General features: G+C 42.8%; 7 non-coding genes across 7 annotated transcripts; all 7 read left to right on the top strand.

The window, feature by feature from the left end:
- The first annotated feature begins 220 nt into the window (after positions 1-220).
- TRNAV-CAC (transfer RNA valine (anticodon CAC)) lies at positions 221-293 on the top strand. The gene has a single exon. It is a non-coding gene; the product is annotated as a tRNA-Val (tRNA).
- A 9,562-nt stretch (positions 294-9,855) lies between these two features.
- On the top strand, positions 9,856-9,928 carry TRNAV-GAC (transfer RNA valine (anticodon GAC)). The gene has a single exon. It is a non-coding gene; the product is annotated as a tRNA-Ile (tRNA).
- Positions 9,929-10,223: 295 nt separating this feature from the next.
- On the top strand, positions 10,224-10,296 carry TRNAM-CAU (transfer RNA methionine (anticodon CAU)). The gene has a single exon. It is a non-coding gene; the product is annotated as a tRNA-Met (tRNA).
- A 532-nt stretch (positions 10,297-10,828) lies between these two features.
- Positions 10,829-10,901, top strand: TRNAV-AAC (transfer RNA valine (anticodon AAC)). Its single transcript has one exon. It is a non-coding gene; the product is annotated as a tRNA-Val (tRNA).
- Positions 10,902-11,196: 295 nt separating this feature from the next.
- Positions 11,197-11,269, top strand: TRNAV-CAC (transfer RNA valine (anticodon CAC)). Its single transcript has one exon. It is a non-coding gene; the product is annotated as a tRNA-Val (tRNA).
- Positions 11,270-13,118: 1,849 nt separating this feature from the next.
- TRNAV-AAC (transfer RNA valine (anticodon AAC)) lies at positions 13,119-13,191 on the top strand. The gene has a single exon. It is a non-coding gene; the product is annotated as a tRNA-Val (tRNA).
- A 295-nt stretch (positions 13,192-13,486) lies between these two features.
- TRNAV-CAC (transfer RNA valine (anticodon CAC)) lies at positions 13,487-13,560 on the top strand. The gene has a single exon. It is a non-coding gene; the product is annotated as a tRNA-Val (tRNA).
- Positions 13,561-26,548: the final 12,988 nt, after the last annotated feature.

Here is a 26,548-nt window from a genome sequence, read left to right as displayed (position 1 = left end):
TTTTTAACGTTCTTCCGAGATTTAAATGCAGGTTGTGCAAACCGATTAATCTTTGAAGAAATTGAGTGTTTTAAAAATTCTGGTCCTAACTTTCTTCACATTTAAAACTCCCACTTTGCCTCTTTTGGAGAAAAAGATGTTTTAACCCAATGAATGCGGAAACACTGCTATTCATTTGAAAAAACATGTTGTAAAAAGTAACCATGGCATGTACATACATGTTTCTGTAGTGTAGTGGTTATCACATTTGCTTCACATGCAAAAAGTCCTTGGTTCGATACCAAGCAGAAATATAGACTTTTGGTTCCCATGATATTTGCACTTTTCCCCATTTGTTCAATGATAGTTTTGAAGGATGCATTTTCGGTGAAAAAAAGAAAGTTTTTGTTGCCAAACTTCGTTCTGTCATAACGTAGCTGAAAGTCCAAAACAAATGAAAACCTTTTGCTGTGAGAAACTAAAGCAAATCTCGTTCTGTGTTTTCAGTTGAAATCTCTTTCATATTCAGTTGAAATCCTCAAAAAATATGGTGCGTTTAATCACAAGCATTTTTTCCCTTTCCACGTGTCTTTGAAAATTTCTTCGAGAGGTTCAGCATTTGGCCTCCCCTCATCCTCTTCACACATTTTGGGAAGTGCATTGAATTGAAAGAGAAAGGTGAGTTAATTCCTCCATTGGAGAAAAAGGTAATGTTTTATAAAATGTTAAAATCATTGAAAAGTCTAAAAAAAAAAAGCTTCTGCGGAAGTGATTCCCTTGGAAGTTTTCATTTTGCAAGAACTAAAGATGATTTTTTTATGTTGGAAAACTTCCGATTTATTTCATCTGTTTTTGTAGTGTCGTGGAAAGCACATTCACTTAACACGTGAAAGGTCTTCAGATATATTCTGAGCAGAAACATTTTGATTATAATTTTGAAAAATGCTTGCCTCTTTATCAGCAATTCCAAAATGTTTGAATTTCCAATTTCCTGTTGGTTTTAACGATCTTTGGCGATTTAACAACAGGCTGTGCAAACCGATTAATCTTTGAAGAAATTGAGTGTTTTTAAAATTTTGGTCCAAACCTCCTTCACATTTAAAACTCCCACTTTGCCTCTTTCAGAGAAAAATATGTTTTCACCCAAAGAATGCAGAAACAATGCTATTTTTGTTAATGTTGTGAACAGTGACATTGCATATACAAATCATTTTCTGTCATGTTGTGTTGATCATGTTTGTTTTACACGCAAAAGGTCCTCATTTCAATTCGGAGCAGAGACATTTTGCTTTTAATTTGAAAAAATGCTTGCCTCCTCGTCAGCAATCAAAAAATGTTTGAATTTCCAATTTCCTCTTGTTTTTCACGTTCTTTGGCCATTTAAAAACAGGTTGTACAAATCGATTAATCCTTGAAAAAACTGAGGGTTTTAAAAATTCTGGACCAACCTTCATCGCTTTTAAAACTCCCATTTTAACTCTTTTGGAGAAAAATATGTTTTCAAGTGTGATTTATAAAAACAAATGTTGTAAACAGTAACCATTATATGTAAACATATGTTTCTGTGGTGTAATGGTTATCAAGTATTGCTTCGCACACTAGAGGTACCTTGGTTCAATACCAAGCAGAAGCATAGACTTTTGGTTGTCATGTTATTTGCACTTTTCCCCATTTGTTCAATGATTGTTTTGAAGGATGCAGTTCAGGTTAAAAAAAAGAAAGTTTTTGTTGCCAAACTTCGTTCTGTCATAACTTAGCTGAAAGTCCAAAACAAATGAAAATCTTTTGCTGTGAGAATCTAAAGCATATCTCGTTCTGTGTTTTCAGTTGAAATCTCTTTCATATTCTGTTGAAATCCCCAAAAATATGGTGCGTTAAATCAAAAGCTTTTTTTTACTTCCCACGTGTCTTTGAAAATTTATTCGAGAGGTTCAGCATTTGGCCTCCCCTCACCGTATTCACACATTTTGGGAAGTGCATTGAATTGAAAGAGAAAGGTGAGTTGATTCCTCCATTGGTGAAAAAGGTAATGTTTTATAAAATGTTAAAATCATTGAAAAGTCTAAAAAAAACGCTTTTGTGGAAGTGATTCCCTTGGAAGTTTTCATTTTGCAAGTACTAAAGATGATTTTTTATATTGGAAATCTTCCCATTGATTTCATCTGTTTTTGTAGTGTAGTTGAAATCACATTCACTTAACACGTGAAAGGTCCTCAGTTCAATTCTGAGCAGAAACATTTTGCTTTTAATTTGAAAAATGCTTGCCTCTTCATCAGCAATTCCAAAATGTTTGAATTTCCAATATCCTGTTGTTTTTAACGTTCTTTGGCGATTTAACAACAGGCTGTGCAAACCGATTAATCTTTGAAGAAATTGAGTGTGTTAAAAATTTTGGTCCAAACTTCCTTCACATTTAAAACTCCCACTTTGCCTCTTTCAGAGAAAAATATGTTTTCACCCAAAGAATGCAGAAACAATGCTCTTGTTTTTTAATGTTATAAACAGTGACCATTGCATATACATATCCTTTTCTGTCATGCAGTGTTGATCATGTTTGTTTTACACGCAAAAGGTCAGCATTTCAATTCGGAGCAGAGACATTCTGCTTTTAATTTTAAAAAATGCTTGCCTCCTCATTCACAATCAAATAATGTTTGAATTTCCAATTTCGTCTTGTTTTTCACGTTCTTTGGCCATTTAAAAACAGGTTGTGCAAACCGATTAATCCTCGAAAAAATTGAGGGTTTTAAAAATTCTGGACCAACCTTCATCACATTTGAAACTCCCATTTTAACTCTTTGAGAGAAAAAGATGTTTTCAAGTGTGATTTATAAAAACAAATGTTGTCAACAGTAACCATTTTATGTAAACACATGTTTCTGTGGTGCAGTGGTTATCATGTTTGCTTCACCTTCAATGTCCTTGGTTTGATACCAAGCAGAAACATGAAATTTTGGTTATCATGTTATTTACACTTTTCCCCATTTGTTCAATGATTGTTTTGAAGGATGCAGTTCAGGTAAAGAAAAAAAAGTTTTTGTTTCCAAACTTCGTTCTGTCATAACTGAGCTGAAAGTCCAAAACAAATGAAAACCTTTTGCTGTGAGAAACTAAAGCAAATCTCGTTCTGTGTTTGCAGTTGAAATCTCTTTCATATTCAGTTGAAATCCTCAAAAAATAAGGTGCGTTTAATCACAAGCATTTTTTCCCTTTCCACGTGTCTTTGAAAATTTCTTCGAGAGGTTCAGCATTTGGCCTCCCCTCATCCTCTTCACACATTTTGGGAAGTGCATTGAATTGAAAGAGAAAGGTGAGTTAATTCCTCCATTGGAGAAAAAGGTAATGTTTTATAAAATGTTAAAATCATTGAAAAGTCTAAAAAAAAAGAAGCTTCTGCGGAAGTGATTCCCTTGGAAGTTTTCATTTTGCAAGAACTAAAGATGATTTTTTTATGTTGGAAAACTTCCGATTTATTTCATCTGTTTTTGTAGTGTCATGGAAATCACATTCACTTAACACGTGAAGGGTCTTCAGTTAAATTCTGAGCAGAAACATTTTGCTTTTAATTTTGAAAAATGCTTGCCTCTTTATCAGCAATTCCAAAATGTTTGAATTTCCAATTTCCTGTTGGTTTTAACGATCTTTGGCGATTTAACAACAGGCTGTGCAAACCGATTAATCTTTGAAGAAATTGAGTGTTTTTAAAATTTTGGTCCAAACCTCCTTCACATTTAAAACTCCCACTTTGCCTCTTTCAGAGAAAAATATGTTTTCACCCAAAGAATGCAGAAACAAAACAAAACAATTTTTGTTAATGTTGTGAACAGTGACATTGCATATACAAATCATTTTCTGTCATGTTGTGTTGATCATGTTTGTTTTACACGCAAAAGGTCCTCATTTCAATTCGGAGCAGAGACATTTTGCTTTTAATTTGAAAAAATGCTTGCCTCCTCGTCAGCAATCAAAAAATGTTTGAATTTCCAATTTCCTCTTGTTTTTCACGTTCTTTGGCCATTTAAAAACAGGTTGTACAAACCGATTAATCCTTGAAAAAACTGAGGGTTTTAAAAATTCTGGACCAACCTTCATCGCTTTTAAAACTCCCATTTTAACTCTTTTGGAGAAAAATATGTTTTCAAGTGTGATTTATACAAAACAAATGTTGTAAACAGTAACCATCATATGTAAACACATGTTTCTGTGGTGCACTGGTTATCATGTTTGCTTCACACTTCAATGTCCTTCGTTTGATACCAAGCAGAAACATGGAATTTTGGTTATCATGTTATTTGCACTTTTCCCCATTTGTTCAATGATTGTTTTGAAGGATGCAGTTCAGGTGAAAAAAAAAGAAGTTTTTGTTTCCAAACTTCGTTCTGTCATAACTTAGCTGAAAGTCCAAAACAAATGAAAACCTTTTGCTGTGAGAAACTAAAGCAAATCTCGTTCTGTGTTTGCAGTTGAAATCTCTTCATATTCAGTTGAAATCCTCAAAAAATATGGTGCGTTTAATCACAAGCATTTTTTCCCTTTCCACGTGTCTTTGAAAATTTCTTCGAGAGGTTCAGCATTGGGCCTCCCCTCATCATATTCACACAATTTGGGAAGTGCTTTGAATTGAAAGAGAAAGGTGAGTTGAGTCCTCCATTGCAGAAAATTGTAATGTTTTATAAAATGTTAAAATCATTGAAAAGTCAAAAAAAAAAAAACCTTATGCAGAAGTGATTCCCTTGGAAGTTTTTTGTTTGCAAGGACTAAAGATGATGTTTTTTTATGTTGGAAAACTTCCTGTTGATTTCATTTGTTTCTGTAGTGTGGTGGTAATTGGATTTGCTTTGCAACATGAAAGGTCTTCAGTTCACTTCTGAGCAGAAATATTTTGCTTTTAATTTGAAAAATGCTTGACTCTTCATAAGCAATTACAAAATGTTTGAATTTCCAATTTCCTGTTGTTTTTAACGTTCTTTCGCGATTTAAATGCAGGTTGTGCAAACCGATTAATCTTTGAAGAAATTGAGTGTTTTAAAAATTCTGGTCCAAACTTCCTTCACAATTAAAACTCCCACTTTGCCTCTTTTAGAGAAAAAGATGTTTTAACCCAATGAATGCGGAAACACTGCTATTTATTTGAAAAAACATGTAAAAAGTAACCATGTCATGTGCATACATGTTTCTGTAGTGTAGTGGTTATCACATTTGCTTCTACATGCAAAAGGTCCTTGGTTCGATACCAAGCAGAAACATAGACTTTTGGTTATCATGTTATTGGCACTTTTCCCCATTTGTTCAATGATCGTTTTGAAGGATGCAGTTCAGGTTAAAAAAAAAAGAAAGTTTTTGTTGCCAAACTTCGTTCTGTCATAACTTAGTTGAAAGTCCAAAACAAATGAAAACCTTTTGCTGTGTGAAACTAAAGCAAATCTCGTTCTGTGTTTTCAGTTGAAATCTCTTTCATATTCAGTTGAAATCCTCAAAAAATATGGTGCATTAAATCACAAGCTTTTTTTCCCTTTCCACGTGTCTTTGAAAATTTATCCGAGAGGTTCAGCATTGGGCCTCCCCTCATCACGCATTTTGGGAAGTGCATTGAATTCAAAGAGAAAGGTGAGGAAATTCCTCCATTGGAGAAAAAGGTAATGTTTTATAAAATGTTAAAATCATTGAAAAGTCAAAAAAAAACGCTTTTGTGGAAGTGATTCGCTTGGAATTTTTCATTTTGCAAGGATTAAGGATGATTTTTTATATTGGAAATCTTCCCATTGATTCCATCTGTTTCTGTAGTGTAGTGGTAATCACATTCTCTCTACACGTGCAAGGTCCTCAGTTCGATTCTGAGCAGAAACATTTTGCTTTTAATTTGAAAAATGCTTGCCTCTTCATCAGCAATTCCAAAATGTTTGAATTTCCAATTTCCTCTTGTTTTTAACGTTCTTTGGTGATTTAAAAACTGGTGTGCGAACTGGATTAATCTTTGAAGGAATTGTGTGTTTTAAAAATTTTGGTCCAAACTTCCTTTGCATTTAAAACTCCCACTTTGCCTCTTTTGGAGAAAAAGATGTTTTAACCCAATGAATGCGGAAGCACTGCTATTTATTTGAAAAAAAAAAGTCGTAAAAAGTAACCATGATATGTACATACATGTTTCTGTCATGTAGTGTTGATCATGTTTGTTTTACATGCAAAAGGTCCTCATTTCAATTCAGAGCAGAGACATTTTGCTTTTATTTGAAAAAATGCTTGCCTCCTCGTCAGCAATTTTAAAATGTTTGAATTTCCAATTTCCTCTTGTTTTTCACGTTTTTTGGCCATTTAAAAACAGGTTGTGTAAACCGATTAATCCTCGAAAAAACTGAGGGTTTTAAAAATTCTGGACCAACCTTCATCACGTTTAAAACTCCCATTTTAACTCTTTTGGAGAAAAAAAAGTTTTCAAGTGTGATTTATAAAAACAAATGTTGTAAACAGTAACCATTATTTGTAAATATGTGTTTCTGTGGTGTAATGGTTATCAAGTTTGCTTTACACACAAAAGGTCCTTGGTTTAATATCCAAGCAGAAACATAGACTTTTGGTTGTCATGTTATTTGCACTTTTCCCCATTTGTTCAATGATTGTTTTGAAGGATGCAGTTCAGGTTAAAAAAAAAAGTTTTTGTTGCCAAACTTCGTTCTGTCATAACTTAGCTGAAAGTCCAAAACAAATGAAAATCTTTTGCTGTGAGAAACTAAAGCAAACCTCGTTCTGTGTTTTCAGTTGAAATCTCTTTCATATTCAGTTCAAATCCTCAAAAAATATGGTGCGTCATATCACAAGCTTTTTTTTCCCTTTCCATGTGTCTGAAAATTTATTCGAGAGGTTCAGCATTGGGCCTGCCCTCACCCTATTCACACATTTTGGGAAGTGCATTTAATTGAAAGAGAAAGGTGAGTTAATTCCTCCATTGGAGAAAAAGGTCGGCTTGTCGGCTTGTGGCTTGTGACTCGTGTGACGTGTCGTGTCGGTCGGCGTGTCGGTCGGTGGACGATCGGCTTGTGACTCACTGGGATTGACACAATCTGTCAATTTCCCGACCCGGATCTCAGCCAATGGAGTATCTTCTCTTCTAGACTTGGTTATGACAAACTTCCCTGCTAATGTCTGCTGCTCTTCTTCTGCTCCAATCGGTTCTTCTGATCATGTGCTTGTCAAAGTGGACATCTCTCTGGCCATTCTCAGAGAGCCTCCTCAGCGTCGACGAGTCTGGCATTTCACTCAGGCCAACTGGGACGGTCTTCAAGCAGCCATCAATCGTCTGGATTGGTCTCCCATCTCCACTGCCTCTGACATCAATTCTTCCTGGGAATTCTTCCAAAGCAAACTGATCTCTCTCATGCACAGATTTATCCCATCTCGCCTTCAATTGTCTTACCCTTCCTCCCGTCCATGGTACACTGAATCTTGTGGTGAGGCAGTTGCCCTGAAACAACTTGCCTTTGCCTCTTGGAAGGCTAATCCAACTGAAGGAAATCTCAGTTCCTTCCACCAAGCTCGGAACAAGTGTGTGTCTACCCTCAGGAGTGCCAGGAAGCACTATCTCTCCTCACTCAAGAATGAACTCTCAAACCTGTCTCCTTCCTCCAAATCCTGGTGGCGTCTGGTCAAATCCGTTTCTGGTGTTTGTTCCCCCTCCATCCCCTCCCTTACCTCAAATGGCCACACAGTTGACATCGCACGTGACAAAGCCGAATGCCTCAACTCTGTGTTCGCCTCGAAATCCTTAGTCCCAAACCCATCTCTCTCTGTTCCCACCTTTCCCAGTCGAACCCAACTGCTCCTGGACTCTGTGTCCTTCTCTCCTGACAAGGTGGAGGAGTTTTTGTCAAACCTCGACTCTGATTCTGCAACTGGACCAGACGGCATCAGCCCACGGGTCCTAAAATCCTGCTCTGCCGCTCTATCTCACCCTCTCTCTGTTCTTTTCACCCTATCTTTTGCTCAAGGTCATCTGCCAGCATCCTGGAAATCAGCTAACATTACCGCTTTACACAAAAAAGGTGCAAAAACAGATCCTTGCAACTACAGACCAATCAGCCTGCTCCCAATTATCAGCAAAGTCATGGAATCCATCATTGCTTCGGATATGAAATCTTTCCTCTTCTCCAATGGCTTGATCTCTGATCATCAATTTGGTTTCAGACCAGGTCACTCTACTCTGGACATGCTGCTTCTGCTGTCTCAACAATGGATGGAGGTCCTCAATGCCAAACAGGAAATCAGAGCTGTCTCCTTTGACATATCAAGGGCCTTTGATACGGTCTGGCACCCAGCTCTGCTCACCAAACTCTCCTCCTATGGTATCCATGGAAATCTCCATGCATGGCTTGCGGACTTCCTCTCTGGTCGTAGTCAACGTGTGGCCCTGAATGGATTTCTCTCATCTCCCCTTCCTGTTCAGGCTGGAGTTCCCCAAGGATGTGTGCTGGGCCCTGTGCTTTTTCTGGTCTTTATCAATGATCTCTCTGACTCTCTGGAAAATCCTCTCTATCTCTTTGCTGATGACTCCACTCTCTGCCGCTCCATTCCTCTTCCCTCAGATCGGCAGTCTGCAGCCTCCTCACTCTCTGAAGACCTGGACAAAATTACAGACTGGTCAAACAAGTGGAACATGTCTTTCAATCCTGCCAAATCTCACTCTCTTACTATGTCTCTCCGAAAAGATCGACTGGACAACCCTCCCATCTACTTTCTCAACAATCCTCTCCAAGAAGTTCTGTCACTCAAGCTTTTGGGTCTCACTATCTGCCATGATCTTTCTTGGGAAAACCACATTTCCAAGCTGGCCTCCAAAGCCAGTCGCCGACTGGGCATCCTCCGTTGTGCGAAGTCCTTCCTCGGCACACCTGAGCTCCTCACCACATACAAGGCTTTCATCCGCAGCTCAATGGAATACTGTTCTCCCCTATGGGCTGGTGCTCCTGCCTCACACCTGGCTCGGCTTCACGCTGTTGAATCCAAAGCTTTCAAAATCATTGGAATCTCCCGCGATGAAGCTATCTCTGAGGGCCTTTCACTCACTCACCGCAGGCAGGTAGGTGGTCTTTCTGTCTTCTACCGACTCCTCTCCGGCCTTGCTCCCCCAGCTCTCTCTGTGCTCTGTCCCCCAAATATTCCTACAGGTCGCACAAGATCTGCCAGCAACCCTCTGATGGTTAAACTGCCGAAATCTCGGCTGTCTGCTCACCTTCACTCTTTCATTCCTCTTTTCTCCCGCCTGTGGAACAAACTCCCACACTCCCTTCAATCCCTCTCCTCCCTCCAGGTCTTTAAAACAGCTGTTCACCACCATCTCTTATCTTCCCCCATCCATAACCTTGATCTTTTCTACCCCCACTAATTCACCCCAGATCCACCTTGTTTGAAATTCCAACTTATTTCCTGGAAATCCTGGCAGTGTCCATATGTTTATACCTCTCCCACCCCCCCCCCCCTTCAAATGCCTCCCCCCCCTTCACATGCCTCCCCCCCTTCACATGCCTCCCCCCCAAAGCCCTCTCCCTCCCACAGATCTCTCGATGTCTCCATGTCTCTCGGTCCCTGCTCTCAAATGTTGTGTTTGTGTCCTTCCCCCTCTCTCCCCATCTTGTCTACCGCTCCCGATGTTATTTGTTTTATGTGTCTGTTTGTCTTTCTGTGTGATTAATGTTCGCTCTTTCACGAGCCTCGATCTTGTATACAAAAAAAAAAAAAAAAAAAAAGGTAATGTTTTATAAAATGTTAAAATCATTGAAAAGTCTAAAAAAAAAGCTTATGCTGAAGTGATTCCCTTGGAAGTTTTCATTTTGCTGAACTAAAGATAATTTTTTATATTGGAAAAACTACCAACTTATTTCATCTGTTTCTGTAGTGTAGTGGTAATCACGTTCACTTAATATGCGAAAGGTCTTCAGTTCAATTCTGAGCAGAAACATTTTGCTTTTAATTTGAAAAATGCTTGACTCTTGATCAGCAATTGCAAAATGTTTGAATTTCCAATTTCCTGTTGTTTTTAACGTTCTTCCGCGATTTAAATGCAGGTTGTGCAAACCGATTAATCTTTGAAGAAATTGAGTGTTTTAAAAATTCTGGTCCTAACCTTCTTCACATTTAAAACTCCCACTTTGCCTCTTTTAGAGAAAAAGATGTTTTAACCCAATGAATGCGGAAACACTGCTATTCATTTGAAAAAACATGTTGTAAAAAGTAACCATGGTACGTACATACACGTTTCTGTAGTGTATTGGTTATCACATTTGCTTCATACGCAAAAGGTCCTTGGTTCGATACCAAGCAGAAACATAGACTTTTGGTTCTCATGATATTTGCACTTTTCCCCATTTGTTCAATGATAGTTTTGAAAGATGCATTTTCGGTGAAAAAAAGAAAGTTTTTGTTGCCAAACTTCGTTCTGTCATAACTTAGCTGAAAGTCCAAAACAAATGAAAACCTTTTGCTGTGAGAAACTAAAGCAAACCTCGTTCTGTGTTTTCAGTTGAAATCTCTTTCATATTCAGTTCAAATCCTCAAAAAATACGGTGCGTCAAATCACAAGCTTTTTTTTCCCTTTCCATGTGTCTGAAAATTTATTCGAGAGGTTCAGCATTGGGCCTGCCCTCATTCAATTCACACATTTTGGGAAGTGCATTTAATTGAAAGAGAAAGGTGAGTTAATTCCTCCATTGGAGAAAAAGGTAATGTTTTATAAAATGTTAAAATCATTGAAAAGTCTAAAAAAAAAGCTAATGCGGAAGTGATTCCCTTGGAAGTTTTCATTTTGCAAGAACTAAAGATGATTTTTTTATATTGGAAAAACTACCAACTTATTTCATCTGTTTCTGTAGTGTAGTGGTAATCGCGTTCGCTTAACACGCGAAAGCTCTTCAGTTCAATTCTGAGCAGAAACATTTTGCTTTTAATTTGAAAAATGCTTGACTCTTGATCAGCAATTGCAAAATTTTTGAATTTCCAATTTCCTGTTGTTTTTAACGTTCTTCCGAGATTTAAATGCAGATTGTGCAAACCGATTAATCTTTGAAGAAATTGAGTGTTTTAAAAATTCTGGTCCTAACTTTCTTCACATTTAAAACTCCCACTTTGCCTCTTTTAGAGAAAAAGATGTTTTAACCCAATGAATGCGGAAACACTGCTATTCATTTGAAAAAACATGTTGTAAAAAGTAACCATGGCATGTACATACATGTTTCTGTAGTGTAGTGGTTATCACATTTGCTTCACATGCAAAAAGTCCTTGGTTCGATACCAAGCAGAAACATAGACTTTTGGTTCTCATGATATTTGCACTTTTCCCCATTTGTTCAATGATAGTTTTGAAGGATGCATTTTCGGTGAAAAAAAGAAAGTTTTTGTTGCCAAACTTCGTTCTGTCATAACTTAGCTGAAAGTCCAAAACAAATGAAAACCTTTTGCTGTGAGAAACTAAAGCAAATCTCGTTCTGTGTTTTCAGTTGAAATCTCTTTCATATTCAGTTGAAATCCTCAAAAAATATGGTGCGTTTAATCACAAGCATTTTTTCCCTTTCCACGTGTCTTTGAAAATTTCTTCGAGAGGTTCAGCATTTGGCCTCCCCTCATCCTCTTCACACATTTTGGGAAGTGCATTGAATTGAAAGAGAAAGGTGAGTTAATTCCTCCATTGGAGAAAAAGGTAATGTTTTATAAAATGTTAAAATCATTGAAAAGTCTAAAAAAAAAAAGCTTCTGCGGAAGTGATTCCCTTGGAAGTTTTCATTTTGCAAGAACTAAAGATGATTTTTTTATGTTGGAAAACTTCCGATTTATTTCATCTGTTTTTGTAGTGTCGTGGAAAGCACATTCACTTAACACGTGAAAGGTCTTCAGATATATTCTGAGCAGAAACATTTTGATTTTAATTTTGAAAAATGCTTGCCTCTTTATCAGCAATTCCAAAATGTTTGAATTTCCAATTTCTTGTTGGTTTTAACGATCTTTGACGATTTAACAACAGGCTGTGCAAACCGATTAATCTTTGAAGAAATTGAGTGTTTTTAAAATTTTGGTCCAAACCTCCTTCACATTTAAAACTCCTACTTTGCCTCTTTCAGAGAAAAATATGTTTTCACCCAAAGAATGCAGAAACAATGCTATTTTTGTTAATGTTGTGAACAGTGACATTGCATATACAAATCATTTTCTGTCATGTTGTGTTGATCATGTTTGTTTTACACGCAAAAGGTCCTCATTTCAATTCGGAGCAGAGACATTTTGCTTTTAATTTGAAAAAATGCTTGCCTCCTCGTCAGCAATCAAAAAATGTTTGAATTTCCAATTTCCTCTTGTTTTTCACGTTCTTTGGCCATTTAAAAACAGGTTGTACAAACCGATTAATCCTTGAAAAAACTGAGGGTTTTAAAAATTCTGGACCAACCTTCATCGCTTTTAAAACTCCCATTTTAACTCTTTTGGAGAAAAATATGTTTTCAAGTGTGATTTATAAAAACAAATGTTGTAAACAGTAAGCACTACATGGAAACATATGTTTCTGTGGTGTAATGGTTATCAAGTTTGCTTCGCACACTAGCGGTACCTTGGTTCAATACCAAGCAGAAGCATAGACTTTTGGTTGCCATGTTATTTGCACTTTTCCCCATTTGTTCAATGATTGTTTTGAAGGATGCAGTTCAGGTTAAAAAAAAGAAAGTTTTTGTTGCCAAACTTCGTTCTGTCATAACTTAGCTGAAAGTCCAAAACAAATGAAAATCTTTTGCTGTGAGAATCTAAAGCATATCTCGTTCTGTGTTTTCAGTTGAAATCTCTTTCATATTCTGTTGAAATCCCCAAAAATATGGTGCGTTAAATCAAAAGCTTTTTTTTACTTCCCACGTGTCTTTGAAAATTTATTCGAGAGGTTCAGCATTTGGCCTCCCCTCATTCAATTCACACATTTTGGGAAGTGCATTTAATTGAAAGAGAAAGGTGAGTTAATTCCTCCATTGGAGAAAAAGGTAATGTTTTATAAAATGTTAAAATCATTGAAAAGTCAAAAAAAAAAGCTTATGCGGAAGTGATTCCCTTGGAAGTTTTCATTTTGCTGAAATAAAGATGATTTTTTATATTGGAAAAACTACCATCTTATTTCAGCTGTTTCTGTAGTGTAGTGGTAATCACGTTCACTTAACACGCGAAAGGTCTTCAGTTCAATTCTGAGCAGAAACATTTTGCTTTTAATTTGAAAAATGCTTGACTCTTGATCAGCAATTGCAAAATGTTTGAATTTCCAATTTCCTGTTGTTTTTAACGTTCTTCCGCGATTTAAATGCAGGTTGTGCAAACCGATTAATCTTTGAAGAAATTGAGTGTTTTAAAAATTCTGGTCCTAACCTTCTTCACATTTAAAACTCCCACTTTGCCTCTTTTAGAGAAAAAGATGTTTTAACCCAATGAATGCGGAAACATTGCTATTCATTTGAAAAAACATGTTGTAAAAAGTAACCAGGGCATGTACATACATGTTTCTGTAGTGTAGTGGTTATCACGTTTGCTTCACACGCAAAAGGTCCTTGGTTCGATAGCCAAGCAGAAACATAGACTTTTGGTTCTCATGATATTTGCACTTTTCCGCATTTGTTCAATGATAGTTTTGAAGGATGCATTTTCGGTGAAAAAAAGAAAGTTTTTGTTGCCAAACTTCGTTCTGTCATAACTTAGCTGAAAGTCCAAAACAAATGAAAACCTTTTGCTGTGACAAACTAAAGCAAACCTCGTTCTGTGTTTTCAGTTGAAATCTCTTTCATATTCAGTTCAAATCCTCAAAAAATATGGTGCGTCAAATCACAAGCTTTTTTTCCCCTTTCCATGTGTCTGAAAATTTATTCGAGAGGTTCAGCATTGGGCCTGCCCTCACCCTATTCACACATTTTGGGAAGTGCATTGAATTGAAAGAGAAAGGTGAGTTGATTCCTCCATTGGTGAAAAAGGTAATGTTTTATAAAATGTTAAAATCATTGAAAAGTCTAAAAAAAAACGCTTTTGTGGAAGTGATTCCCTTGGAAGTTTTCATTTTGCAAGTGCTAAAGATGATTTTTTATATTGGAAATCTTCCCATTGATTTCATCTGTTTTTGTAGTGTAGTTGAAATCACATTCACTTAACACGTGAAAGGTCCTCAGTTCAATTCTGAACAGAAACATTTTGCTTTTAATTTGAAAAATGCTTGCCTCTTCATCAGCAATTCCAAAATGTTTGAATTTCCAATTTCCTGTTGTTTTTAACGTTCTTTGGCGATTTAACAACAGGCTGTGCAAACCGATTAATCTTTGAAGAAATTGAGTGTGTTAAAAATTTTGGTCCAAACTTCCTTCACATTTAAAACTCCGACTTTGCCTCTTTCAGAGAAAAATATGTTTTCACCCAAAGAATGCAGAAACAATGCTCTTGTTTTTTAATGTTATAAACAGTGACCATTGCATATACATATCCTTTTCTGTCATGCAGTGTTGATCATGTTTGTTTTACACGCAAAAGGTCAGCATTTCAATTCGGAGCAGAGACATTCTGCTTTTAATTTTAAAAATGCTTGCCTCCTCATTCACAATCAAATAATGTTTGAATTTCCAATTTCGTCTTGTTTTTCACGTTCTTTGGCCATTTAAAAACAGGTTGTGCAAACCGATTAATCCTCGAAAAAATTGAGGGTTTTAAAAATTCTGGACCAACCTTCATCACATTTGAAACTCCCATTTGAACTCTTTGAGAGAAAAAGATGTTTTCAAGTGTGATTTATAAAAACAAATGTTGTCAACAATAACCATTACATGAAAACACATGTTTCTGTGGTGCAGTGGTTATCATGTTTGCTTCACCCTTCAATGTCCTTGGTTTGATACCAAGCAGAAACATGGAATTTTGGTTATCATGTTATTTACACTTTTCCCCATTTGTTCAATGATTGTTTTGAAGGATGCAGTTCAGGTAAAGAAAAAAAAGTTTTTGTTTCCAAACTTCGTTCTGTCATAACTGAGCTGAAAGTCCAAAACAAATGAAAACCTTTTGCTGTGAGAAACAAAAGCAAATCTCGTTCTGTGTTTGCAGTTGAAATCTCTTTCATATTCAGTTGAAATCCTCAAAAAATATGGTGCGTCTAATCACAAGCATTTTTTCGCTTTCCACGTGTCTTTGAAAATTTCTTCGAGAGGTTCAGCATTTGGCCTCCCCTCATCCTCTTCACACATTTTGGGAAGTGCATTGAATTGAAAGAGAAAGGTGAGTTAATTCCTCCATTGGAGAAAAAGGTAATGTTTTATAAAATGTTAAAATCATTGAAAAGTCTAAAAAAAAAAAGCTTCTGCGGAAGTGATTCCCTTGGAAGTTTTCATTTTGCAAGAACTAAAGATGATTTTTTTATGTTGGAAAACTTCCGATTTATTTCATCTGTTTTTGTAGTGTCGTGGAAATCACATTCACTTAACACGTGAAAGGTCTTCAGTTAAATTCTGAGCAGAAACATTTTGCTTTTAATTTTGAAAAATGCTTGCCTCTTTATCAGCAATTCCAAAATGTTTGAATTTCCAATTTCCTGTTGGTTTTAACGATCTTTGGCGATTTAACAACAGGCTGTGCAAACCGATTAATCTTTGAAGAAATTGAGTGTTTTTAAAATTTTGGTCCAAACCTCCTTCACATTTAAAACTCCCACTTTTCCTCTTTCAGAGAAAAATATGTTTTCACCCAAAGAATGCAGAAACAATGCTAATTTTGTTAATGTTGTGAACAGTGACATTGCATATACAAATCATTTTCTGTCATGTTGTGTTGATCATGTTTGTTTTACACGCAAAAGGTCCTCATTTCAATTCGGAGCAGAGACATTTTGCTTTTAATTTGAAAAAATGCTTGCCTCCTCGTCAGCAATCAAAAAATGTTTGAATTTCCAATTTCCTCTTGTTTTTCACGTTCTTTGGACATTTAAAAACAGGTTGTACAAACCGATTAATCCTTGAAAAAACTGAGGGTTTTAAAAATTCTGGACCAACCTTCATCGCTTTTAAAACTCCCATTTTAACTCTTTTGGAGAAAAATATGTTTTCAAGTGTGATTTATAAAAACAAATGTTGTAAACAGTAACCATTATATGTAAACATATTGTTGCGGATATGAGATTGGCATCCATCCATATCCGCTTGTAAATATTCCCCTATTTCCTCATCCTTCCCAACTATCCCCAATCCCCCATTCCCTAGTCCCATTTTCTGTAAACAACACTCTGTAGACCCGACCTCCCCCTATTTCCCCCATTAAATGTCGCATCCAGGTCCACCGCATCTCACGTAGACAACTATAGGACATCTTGCTAGTTATTCTTAGTCTATGTCAGTTAAGGACTCGTTTCCATTAATTCTGACTCTTCGTTGCAGCAGAATGTGATTGTATGGCACCGTTAGGAAGTTGAGGACCTCCCAATACCTCCCCGCAGCTCTTCCTCATGGTACAACAACAACAACAACAACAACAGCGGCGGCGGCGCGGGGAGTGTGCCGCTCACTCCGGCTTGGTTGGTATGGGGTGTTGAAAGGGCACCAAGCCTTTCCAACGAGCCGCCATTGAACATGTGCTCGACGGGGTTACCACGTAGGGGCTCGCTGTCAGCTCCTCGTCAAGGGGCGGAGCCCGGTAACCCCCCGCACCCAATAGAAGCGGTGGACCGATTCCGTCTGGGGCGGAGCCAACGAGCCGAGGGCGTGTCACTCCCCGCTGAGCATGCGCAGGAAGAGGGAGGTGACGTCAGATGCGCCCTGAGCTTGAGGAGAGAAGGACGCCACCTCCGAGCGCTGTGACACCTCCCTGCATCTTTTGGACCGAGCTGTATCCTGTCCCTGAGCCAAGGTGCACCTTGTGCTATCGACTGCCTGTCCTTCCCTGCCATCAATCCCTGTGTAAGTCAGTCTTGTCCCGTTTGTCTGTGGTCTGTCGGGGATAAGATAAGACTGTAACTAAGTGCCTATCTCTTCTGTGTCTTTCCCTCATTACCTTGTAATCTACCCTTCTTTTCCACCACTAATTATATCCTCCTCCGGAGGTCTTGAGAACTGTACCCATTGTGTCGTTTCATTTATCCCAGTCGTTGTGTCCTTTCCAAATCATTGATTTAGCATAGCGCGACTTGGTCAACGTCGGGTGGAATCGGGGTCTAGTCGGGGAATAACTGTTAGATCGCGGTGGACCATCCGCTCGGCCCATCATAACATCTAATCCGCGATCCGTAACAACTGTTGTCAGGAGTTGGGATTCGAACCTGGGACTAAATTTATTTAGCCCAAATTTTGGACACCAATTGTGTTATTACCGTAACAACTGGTGTCGAGGAGTGAGATCGGACCCGAAGCGCGCTTAACGCGCTCAAAATTACAAGCAACCGAAATTTGTTTGTTTTAAAATAAAAACCCGAATTTTGAAAGTCGCGCTATGGCGGATCAAGACGGCTGGGTTCCGGTAGAGGAGAGTGAGGCAGGGTCGATCCAGGACCAAATTGAGGGACAAGAGGAGAGCGAAGCAGTGAGGGCGGCAGGTTCCCAAAATGGCGTCCTCGCGCACGAGGTTGCGGGCGCGCAAAATGGCGCCTCGCACATGGCTACGGCGGCCGCACCCGCCGCACAAGTGGGAGGGATGGCCCAAATGCAGGCCCTCATGGAGCAATTTATGGTACAAATGCAGGCGTCCCTCAACCTGCAGAGTGAGCAAATGAGGGCTCAGAGTGAGCAAATGGGGGTAATGGGGAACCGGATGGATGCTCAGGGTGAGCGATTGGAGGGCCAAATGGGGGTAATGGGGAACCGGATGGATGCTCAGGGTGAGCGATTGGAGGGCCAAATGGGGGTAATGAGGGACGAAGCGAGGGGTACCGGTGAGGGGTTAGACAATGGGATAAAAGAGGTAAAGAATGGGTTAACGGAGGTAGAAAACAGAATGGCCGCTCAAGAGAATCAAATAGAAGGGGTGAAACATGGGTTAACGGGGGTAGAAAACAGAATGGCCGCTCAAGAGAATCAAATGGAAGGGATGCAAAAGGGGTTAGAGGGGTTAGAAAACAGTATGGAAGGCAAATTGAGGGACATGAGGGACCAAGCGGAAAGGGAAGTTAAAAAAATGGGGCAGCAGATAGAGGGGGTCAGAATGGGGGTAGAAACTAAATTGGATGCTCACAGGGAGGAAATGGAGCAGATGAGGGTGGCATCTGGGCAGGAGATGCAAGTGATGGGAGAGGAGATCAGAAGAGGGGTGAGTGAGGAGGTCGGAGGAGTGCGCGAGGAGGTGAGGCACTGTAAAGAGCGCATGGAGAAGGAGGTGAGAAAGGGGACTGTAAAATTGCAAGGTGGTATAGAGGAGTTGACGCTGGGAGTAGAACAACTGACAGTGGGACAAAAGGAGTTGGGAGACCAGGTAAAGAAGAACACAGCGTTAATAGAGGGTTTAAAATCGACACAGAAGGAGATGAAAAAGGACGTAGGGGTAATTAAAAAAGAGTGTCAGACGGTACATGAGGACCTGACAAGGAAAATGAACAAGGTGGTAGAGGTGATGGAGGTTAAAGAGCGGGAGGTGCGGGAGCACATAGAAAAAAATAAGGTGGAGTTAGAGGAAGAACTTAAGGGGGCGCACGAGGAGATGAAGGAGGTGAAGCAGAAATTAGAAGAAGTGGAAGAAGGGGTGAGCGAAATTAAGAAGCGACGGAGAGAGGATAAGAAAGAGATAAAGGCGGAAGTAAAAGAATTGGTCCAAAGTCTGTGTTCGGATCGTGATGATGTGCTCATTAACCGGATGAGGGATTCGCAGGTGATGGAGGAGAAGCGAAGAGAAAGAGGACCCGGTGTAAGTGGTGACCAATATGGTCGTGCGTATGATGCGCCAGGTGATTTAATAAGCTTGGGGGTCGAGATAGACCCGGATGTTCGTGAGAGGCCAAGAGTGAGGTGTATGGCTGGTCCGGAGGGTATGGAACGAGGGTGCGAGCGAGAGGGTCCGGTGATGGGAGAGGTGCGAGGTGTGGGTGAGCAAGGTTGTGGTGGTATGGAATGGGTAGCGGGTTGCGGAAGTGTGACCCATGCATCGACACCAACAGGGGTAGTTTTTAGAGGGACAGGGGAGGCACGAGAGCCCCTTGGGGGTAATGTACTGTGGGGGCCCGGCCGGTTCGGCCCCGCGCTGACCCCGCAAGGGGCGACGCACGGGGTCCGGCAGGCGGGCAACGACTCGCATACGAGGTGGTCCCACAAGGTCCCACTCGCGCCGTATGATGGCAAGAGTGATCTACGCGCGTACCTGGCGCAGTTTGACTGTGTGTGTAAGGGCAACGGTTGGGGTGAGGACGAAGGTGGAGTACACCTGGTGGCCGCATTGCGCGGCGCGGCGTCGGAGGTGCTGACAGCATTACCACCGGGTGCTCTCACCCTGCCAGCCCTCTGCGACGCCCTAATTAATCGATTCGGCATTGAACAGCAGAGCGAGCTTGTTAAAGCTCAGCTCGCGCTGCGAAAATGCAAGCCCCAGGAAGCCATCGGGGAACTTGCCCACGACATTCGCCGCGCAGTGGGGATCGCACATGCTAGCATGGCAGCGGATTCCCGGGAAAGCCTGGCGCTGGACCATTTTATCCAGGCCCTCCCGGATATTGAGCTCCGGCAACAGCTCGCCATGTGGCGCCCGCAGACTCTGAGCCAGGCGGCTGACGCTGCGGCCCGTTGGGAAGCAGCGAGGCCCTTGGCCCGGGGGAGCGAGCGTCACGCAATGGCGGTCCGCCAGGTGGGACCCCCGATGGAGGGCGGACCCCTCAGGGGGCCTGCCCCCGACATGAGTCCTGACCTGGCGGGCATGGTCCGGAGGCTGGTGGACCAGCGCCTGGCGGGACCTGGACCATGGCAGGCGGCCCCGGAGGTGGCCCGCGGTGGACCACGAGCGGGTAATCCAATTCGGACCTTCAGGGGGGGAAATTTGGAGTGGTGTGCATGGTGCGAAGGTGTGGATGGGGGAAGAGTGGACCCCTTTCACGAGTACCCGGGGAGGGTAGTTTAAAGAATAGTTAGAAGGTATAGGTAAATTGTGGTTGGATATTGGCATTTGTGGTGCGGTTGCAGAATGGTATTGTGGATGGGTGCATTCGTGTTGTGGAAATGGCTGGGCGTGTAGCCTGTTAGTGTGTGTAGTTGGTTTGGGCACTCCACCACTGTGAGGATGTCGGCCAGGTGAGGCCGCAGGTGGGCTCTGGGAGCTGTTAGTGTCAGTGGGTGCCTGAGGATCCCGGGTGTGGATCCGGCAGCCCGTGCCAGAGAGGGCACTGAGGGGGTGAGAGTGCGAGAGGGCCTTCCCCAGTTAGTTAGGTTAGGGTGAGGAGCAGGTAAGCTCGGGTGGCAACTACAGTGGTGGAAGTGTGCAGGTGGGTAGACCTGCTGGGAGAGCTACACGTCACAGCCCAGAAATTGTGCGAGGGCACCGGGAGATGAATCAGGGGAGTGAGACCCCAAATTGAGAAGCACCACAGTTTGGTCAATGGGAATTGGTTTTTAGAACCCATAGTGTAAGTTGGCCAATGGATTGGCAGGGAAAGACCCCGGGTAATGTAAAGTTGTTAAAGTCATTTAGGAAATAGTTAGGATTGATGAACCTGTCACACCATACGCAGCCACTTACCTGAGGTGATGATGATGACTCCACACCTGTGTTTTCTTTGTTTTGTGTTGCAGGAAATGAGAATTGCTGTGTGGATTTGTGAGACGCATCACGACGTGGATGAGACATTGGGGTGATTCCATCTCTCCCTCCTTAGGAGGGACTGATGATGAATTGGTGATGGCAAATTTTGATGTTGAGTTGGAGATGGCAAATTTTGATGAGAGTTGGAAATGGCAAATTTGATTGGTTAGGAGGGAGAGAAGACGAATTTGGTTTATGGGAGGAACGGGGAAGACAGTAGGGACGTTTGTTGATGTGTAAAGTAGATGTTTATGGGTAGTGTTGTGTTTTGTGGATACAGTAAGGGGTAAGGGAGGGGCAATGTAGGTTACCTGGTGGGGGGGGGGCGTACGCTAGGAACGTACCTGTCTCACCTGGTTCCCATGTGCCCCCAGTGTGCATTACCTTGTATTGCGTGCACTTTTGCGCCCTTACCACCTTACTCACTTGTTTTCTTTTGTCTCCCACCTCCGAGGATCTGGCTTTGGGGCAGAGAGAGAGGAGAGAGAGGTGCTGGCTCCGCAGTTGTGGGCCTGTACTTTCGCTGCTTGCTGCCTGGATCGATACACCATATGGACCGCAATTTTTGTGGCCGCCCACCATGGACCGCAGTTCTTTTGCGGGCAAGCACCACCCGTGGATGGACCTCTGGGTCAACGTGGCACCTATGCCATACAGGTGAACCACTTTTAGTTGGCCCCCCTGACGGCCACAATTTAGAAATGGACGCGGTCAGCGCCTTTCTTTATTTCTAAAGAAGCCAGAAGGCCAAGTGCACTTCAAGAAGGCAAGACCAGCGGCAGAACATCGGCCGGCTGCGACACCACCGGTGACCATGGACACTTGATTGTGCATTTTTATGAACACTTTATTGGTGCACCGGATGGAGCTGACTGTGTGTATGGGGTGGTGCTTTTGGTGCTTGGACGGGGTGCTCTGCACATTATTAAAGGCCGTAGGGCCACAGGGCACTCGTGGGTTGGTGTATCGATGCTGGCATGCGTGCTCTCTCTCTATGCATAACATCTGCATGTGTTCCTCAAAGAACAGGTCCTGGATCGTAGTGTAAATATCAGTGTTGTGTAAATAATGCTCCCTACCGGCTGTATGTTTAGTTTGAGGATGCTTTCCGCGATTCGGTTATCCTGTGGGTGTGTTTCTGGTAGGAGAAGGGTGCAACGTCGCAGGGGGACATATTTACTCATTTGTGAACATCTGTAAAACTGTCGCACTCAGGGTTGAGTTAATAGTAGAGGGAACTACATCTGAGTGCCACACTAAAGTAAGTAAAAATTTATCGGGTCGGCGCGCCCCGAGGTAGAGAAGGGTGCAATGTTGCGGATATGAGATTGGCATCCATCCATATCCGCTTGTAAATATTCCCCTATTTCCTCATCCTTCCCAACTATCCCCAATCCCCCCATTCCCTAGTCCCATTTTCTGTAAACAACACTCTGTAAACCCGACCTCCCACTATTTCCCCCATTAAATGTCGCATCCAGGTCCACCGCATCTCACGTAGACAACTATAGGACATCTTGCTAGTTATTCTTAGTCTATGTCAGTTAAGGACTCGTTTCCATTAATTCTGACTCTTCGTTGCACCAGAATGTGATTGTATGGCACCGTTAGGAAGTTTAGGACCTCCCAATACCTCCCCGCAGCTCTTCCTCATGGTACAACAACAACAACAACAACAGCGGCGGCGGCGCGGGGAGTGTGCGTCCTCACTCCGGCTTGGTTGGTAGGGGGTGTTGAAAGGGCACCAAGCCTTTCCAACGAGCCGCCATTGAACATGTGCTCGACGGGGTTACCACGTAGGGGCTCGCTGTCAGCTCCTCGTCAAGGGGCGGAGCCCGGTAACCCCCCGCACCCAATAGAAGCGGCGGACCGATTCCGTCTGGGGCGGAGCCAACGAGCCGAGGGCGTGTCACTCCCCGCTGAGCATGCGTAGGAAGAGGGAGGTGACGTCAGATGCGCCCTGAGCTTGAGGAGAGAAGGACGCCACCTCCGAGCGCTGTGACACCTCCCTGCATCTTTTGGACCGAGCTGTATCCTGTCCCTGAGCCAAGGTGCACCTTGTGCTATCGACTGCCTGTCCTTCCCTGCCATCAATCCCTGTGTAAGTCAGTCTTGTCCCGTTTGTCTGTGGTCTGTCGGGAATAAGATAAGACTGTAACTAAGTGCCTATTGTTACGTGGTCCCCTCGGTGAATACCTGGTCTCGGTGACCCCCGGACCGTGAGAGGAACTCCGCCAGCAAGCTGTATTATATATGCGCTTTCGCCATGCAATCCATAGGAATTTCACCCAGGAGACAACTGATGTTCAAGGATATATTTCCAATGGTAATGACACCATACAATTTCAAGGACACAACCACGGAGATTTTCCCCGAGCAATCAACAATACACAACCATCAACAATTCCCAATTCACAAACACTTCCCTATGAGTAAGATGGCCATCTTATATTTGTGTGTCCCGGTGAGTACTCACACCCCCTTTCGGTCTCTGCTCCTCACAATGTCTCTGGGCCCCTCCTGACCAAGATACTGGTCGGCGTCTCCGCACTCGGGCGGTTGAACGAACCCCGGGTGGACGTTTCTCCACCGGGCAGGTATCGTACCAGGCACCGTGGCTGCAGCCCCTCGTGGCCACGCGGAGCGGGTACGGTAGAGCAAGCCAAACCCCACGCCGCTTGCAAGGCACGTTAGGCCCCAACGTGCGACCCGCACGCGTCTGTTTAGACGGTGCCGCGAACGACACCAGACGCGGGGTCGATGCACGGCCCCACGTCAACTTGACGTCTCCACCGGGCAGGTACACGTCCCGGTGATTCCTCTCGCCAGACAGGCTTCGGAACGCCGCTTTTCCACGCAGTGCAAGGTCGATCCCACCTTTTTGGTCGGAGCGGGGCGAGGAAGAATAATACTCGTCCTTTTTTCCTCGTGTCTTTTTCTTTTCCGTTTCCGGTCACTTCCGTTTCCGGCCACTCCCTCAGAAGGGCTCCTGACCCTCCAACCACAACAACTACACAACAACTTAATATACTACACACGGATAAGCAAAGACCTGAATGGTAATTCACATACATTCACATAAATATGTAACACTCCCCCCCTTCAAGAAAGAAAGTTTGAACCCAGCGAAAACTTTCTTTGCCGGCCAATTTGGAGAAACAAACCAGATAACTCAACCCCCCCCACATTATCCGTTCCCCCCGGGCACAGTTATCACTTAAAAATAAAGCAACCAAAATTTCACCACAACCCCTCCAGATTACTCCCTCTGGACTAAGTACCAACAACGACATTGTCCCTGCCAAATCAAACTCCATCTCATGACCCTCTGACTTTGACCGTCAGTTTCTTGGGAATGAAGGTTAAGGGGTTGATCAAAGATCCAAAGTTAAGCAACTCGATAGCACTTTTTCCGGGAGGCCAAGCCGAGTATTCACTACATGGATGCCTTTAGGAACGCAGAGTTCACGGTTAGTCCGTGCAGGAAAGTTCTCTACATGGGCGCCTTGAGGAACGTGGAGTTCACGGTTAGTCCGTGCATGAAAGTTCACTACATGGACGCCTTTAGGAACGGCGTTCACGGTTAATTCGTGTAGGAATCTTGGCTCGGCGGCTCCGCCGCCTTCAGTGCTTCAACTTCTCAGAACTTCCCTAATAATTAGGGTGGGACCACTGGTCCCTGTAGTCCCATGAATAGCGGTCTCCTTCTCGGCCACTACCAAAACTACCGCCCAGTTGTCCTCTCCTGTAGACCTCTCGACGCCTACGAAATGCCTTCCCTACTGTTATGGTCCGACCCTCCAAATCCTTGCCATTCCAATTCTTCTCTGCCTCTCTGGCGTCTTTTGTGCTGGCAAACGTGACAAAGCCGAACCCTCTTGACTGTTGCGTTTCCCAGTCTCTTACCAACCGCACTTCCACCAGCGGCCCATATCTGTTGAAGACAGAGGTCAGAACTTCTTCCTCTGTTTTGAAGTTCAGTCCCCCTACAAATAACTTGGCACTTTGGTCGCCATCCCGAGCTGGTGTGGTGTTATTTTCCCTGCTGGGCTCTTTACCAACCCTCAGGTTACCATAAACTTGACCCCCGGCCAAATCATTCCCGATAACCACAGATACACCCTCTACAGGAAGCGTGGCTTGTAAACCGACGGTGACCGGTCCTGACACCAAATCGGACTCCAACTGGATGACCTGAAGGGGAGCACTAACACCGCCCCCGATCCCCTGTAAACGAACACTATCCCCCGTTGCCGTCTCCTCGGACCATGGCAAAATGCCTTCAAGCATTAAAGATTGATGGGCCCCTGTGTCCCTCAATATCCTAACCGGTCTCCGGTTAGTCGAGGCTCCATCCAGTGACACAACCCCCTCTGAAATAAATGGTTGGTAACCCTTTTGATGGCGATTTCTTACGCTAGCCATCGCATTCAGAGTTGTAATAGTCGGACTCCGCTCTGGGTTGTCCCTTTTCATGAGGTAACAACTGGACATCAAGTGTCCAGGTTTCTTGCAAAACGCGCAAGTAGGCCCGGAGGAAAAACTCGGGGTCTGCCTCGGGCCCCCCGAACTATAAGTTTGTCTTGGGCCCGCATCCCTCTGATTTCGAACCGGTGGGGTATCATAGTTGTCCCCATAATCATCTCGAGGCCGCCGCCATGTATGGTCGTTCTCCGCACCTGCTGTTCCCCACCTCCCCTGCGGAGATCTAGGCGAGGAGTTAGGTTCGTGGACCCCTATTCGGTGGGTTAAGGCATAATCATCTGCCATGGTGGCTGCGTCCCACAACTTTGGTACCTTCTTTTCCTGCAGGTACACTTTGATGTCCTCGTGGACACACTGCTGGAATTCCTCCACCAGGATCAAGTCCCGCAATGTTTCGAAGTCTTTCCCGACTCCTTTTGACTCACACCACCGATCAAACATGTTTTCTTTCACTCTGGCAAACTCCACATGGGTCTCACTCTCCCTCTTCCTGGCATTCCTGAATTTTTGCCTGTAAGCTTCCGGAACCAACTCATAGGCCTTGAAGATGTGCTTCTTCAGTACCTCATAATCTGCACATTGGTCCATTGGTAGCGCCGAATAAATTTCCTGAGCTTTCCCCACCAGCACACTTTGCACGAGTATGGTCCAGGCCTCCTCCGGCCAGTTTAATTGTCGAGCCACTTTCTCAAAGTGTGGAAAAAATTTCGCGACTTCTTTTTCACTGAACGGTGGAACCAGCCTCACATGTCTGCCCACATCCCAGGTTTTCTGGTTAGGTGTCGACCCCGTCAGCAAGGGTGGTGCCTCTCCCCGTTCTCTCATTAACTCCAGCTCCTTGAATTTGATTTCTTGCTGAAGCTCCATGTCACGTTCCTTTAATTCCCTTTCCGCTTTTCTCTCCTCTGCTTCGAGGTCCCTTGCAGCTCTCCTCTCCTCCGCTTTTCTCCCTTCTAACCTTTCCTGGAGTTCTCGTTCCACTCTCCTTTCCTCTGCTTGTTTCTCTTCTCTCCTCGCTTCTGCTTTCCTTTCTGCTTCTGCTCTTTCCTTTTCTGCTTTCCTTTCTTCTTCTGCTCTTTCCTTTTCTGCTTTCCTTTCTTCTTCTGCTCTTTCCTTTTCTGCTTTCCTTTCTTCTTCTTTGATCCGTTCCTGGCTCCGTAATTGCAACTCCAGTTTCCGGAGCTCAACGTCTTCTGGTTCTTCGGGTAGCCACTCCCAGGCTAACTCGTCCCATGTTCCTAATCCCACCATAGATTGTATCACCGTGGCCTGCAACTCTGCCTTCCTCAAATTAGTTCGGACCTCCAAGTTAAAATGTTTGGCCAATTTCAAGAGGTCCGACTTT

Source organism: Myxine glutinosa, chromosome 3 (genome assembly GCF_964187855.1).
Source record: "Myxine glutinosa chromosome 3, kmMyxGlut1.1, whole genome shotgun sequence".
Lineage (NCBI taxonomy): Eukaryota > Metazoa > Chordata > Myxini > Myxiniformes > Myxinidae > Myxine > Myxine glutinosa.
The sequence above is the reverse complement of the archived record's forward strand: the minus strand, read 5'-3'. Positions and strand labels throughout refer to the sequence as shown.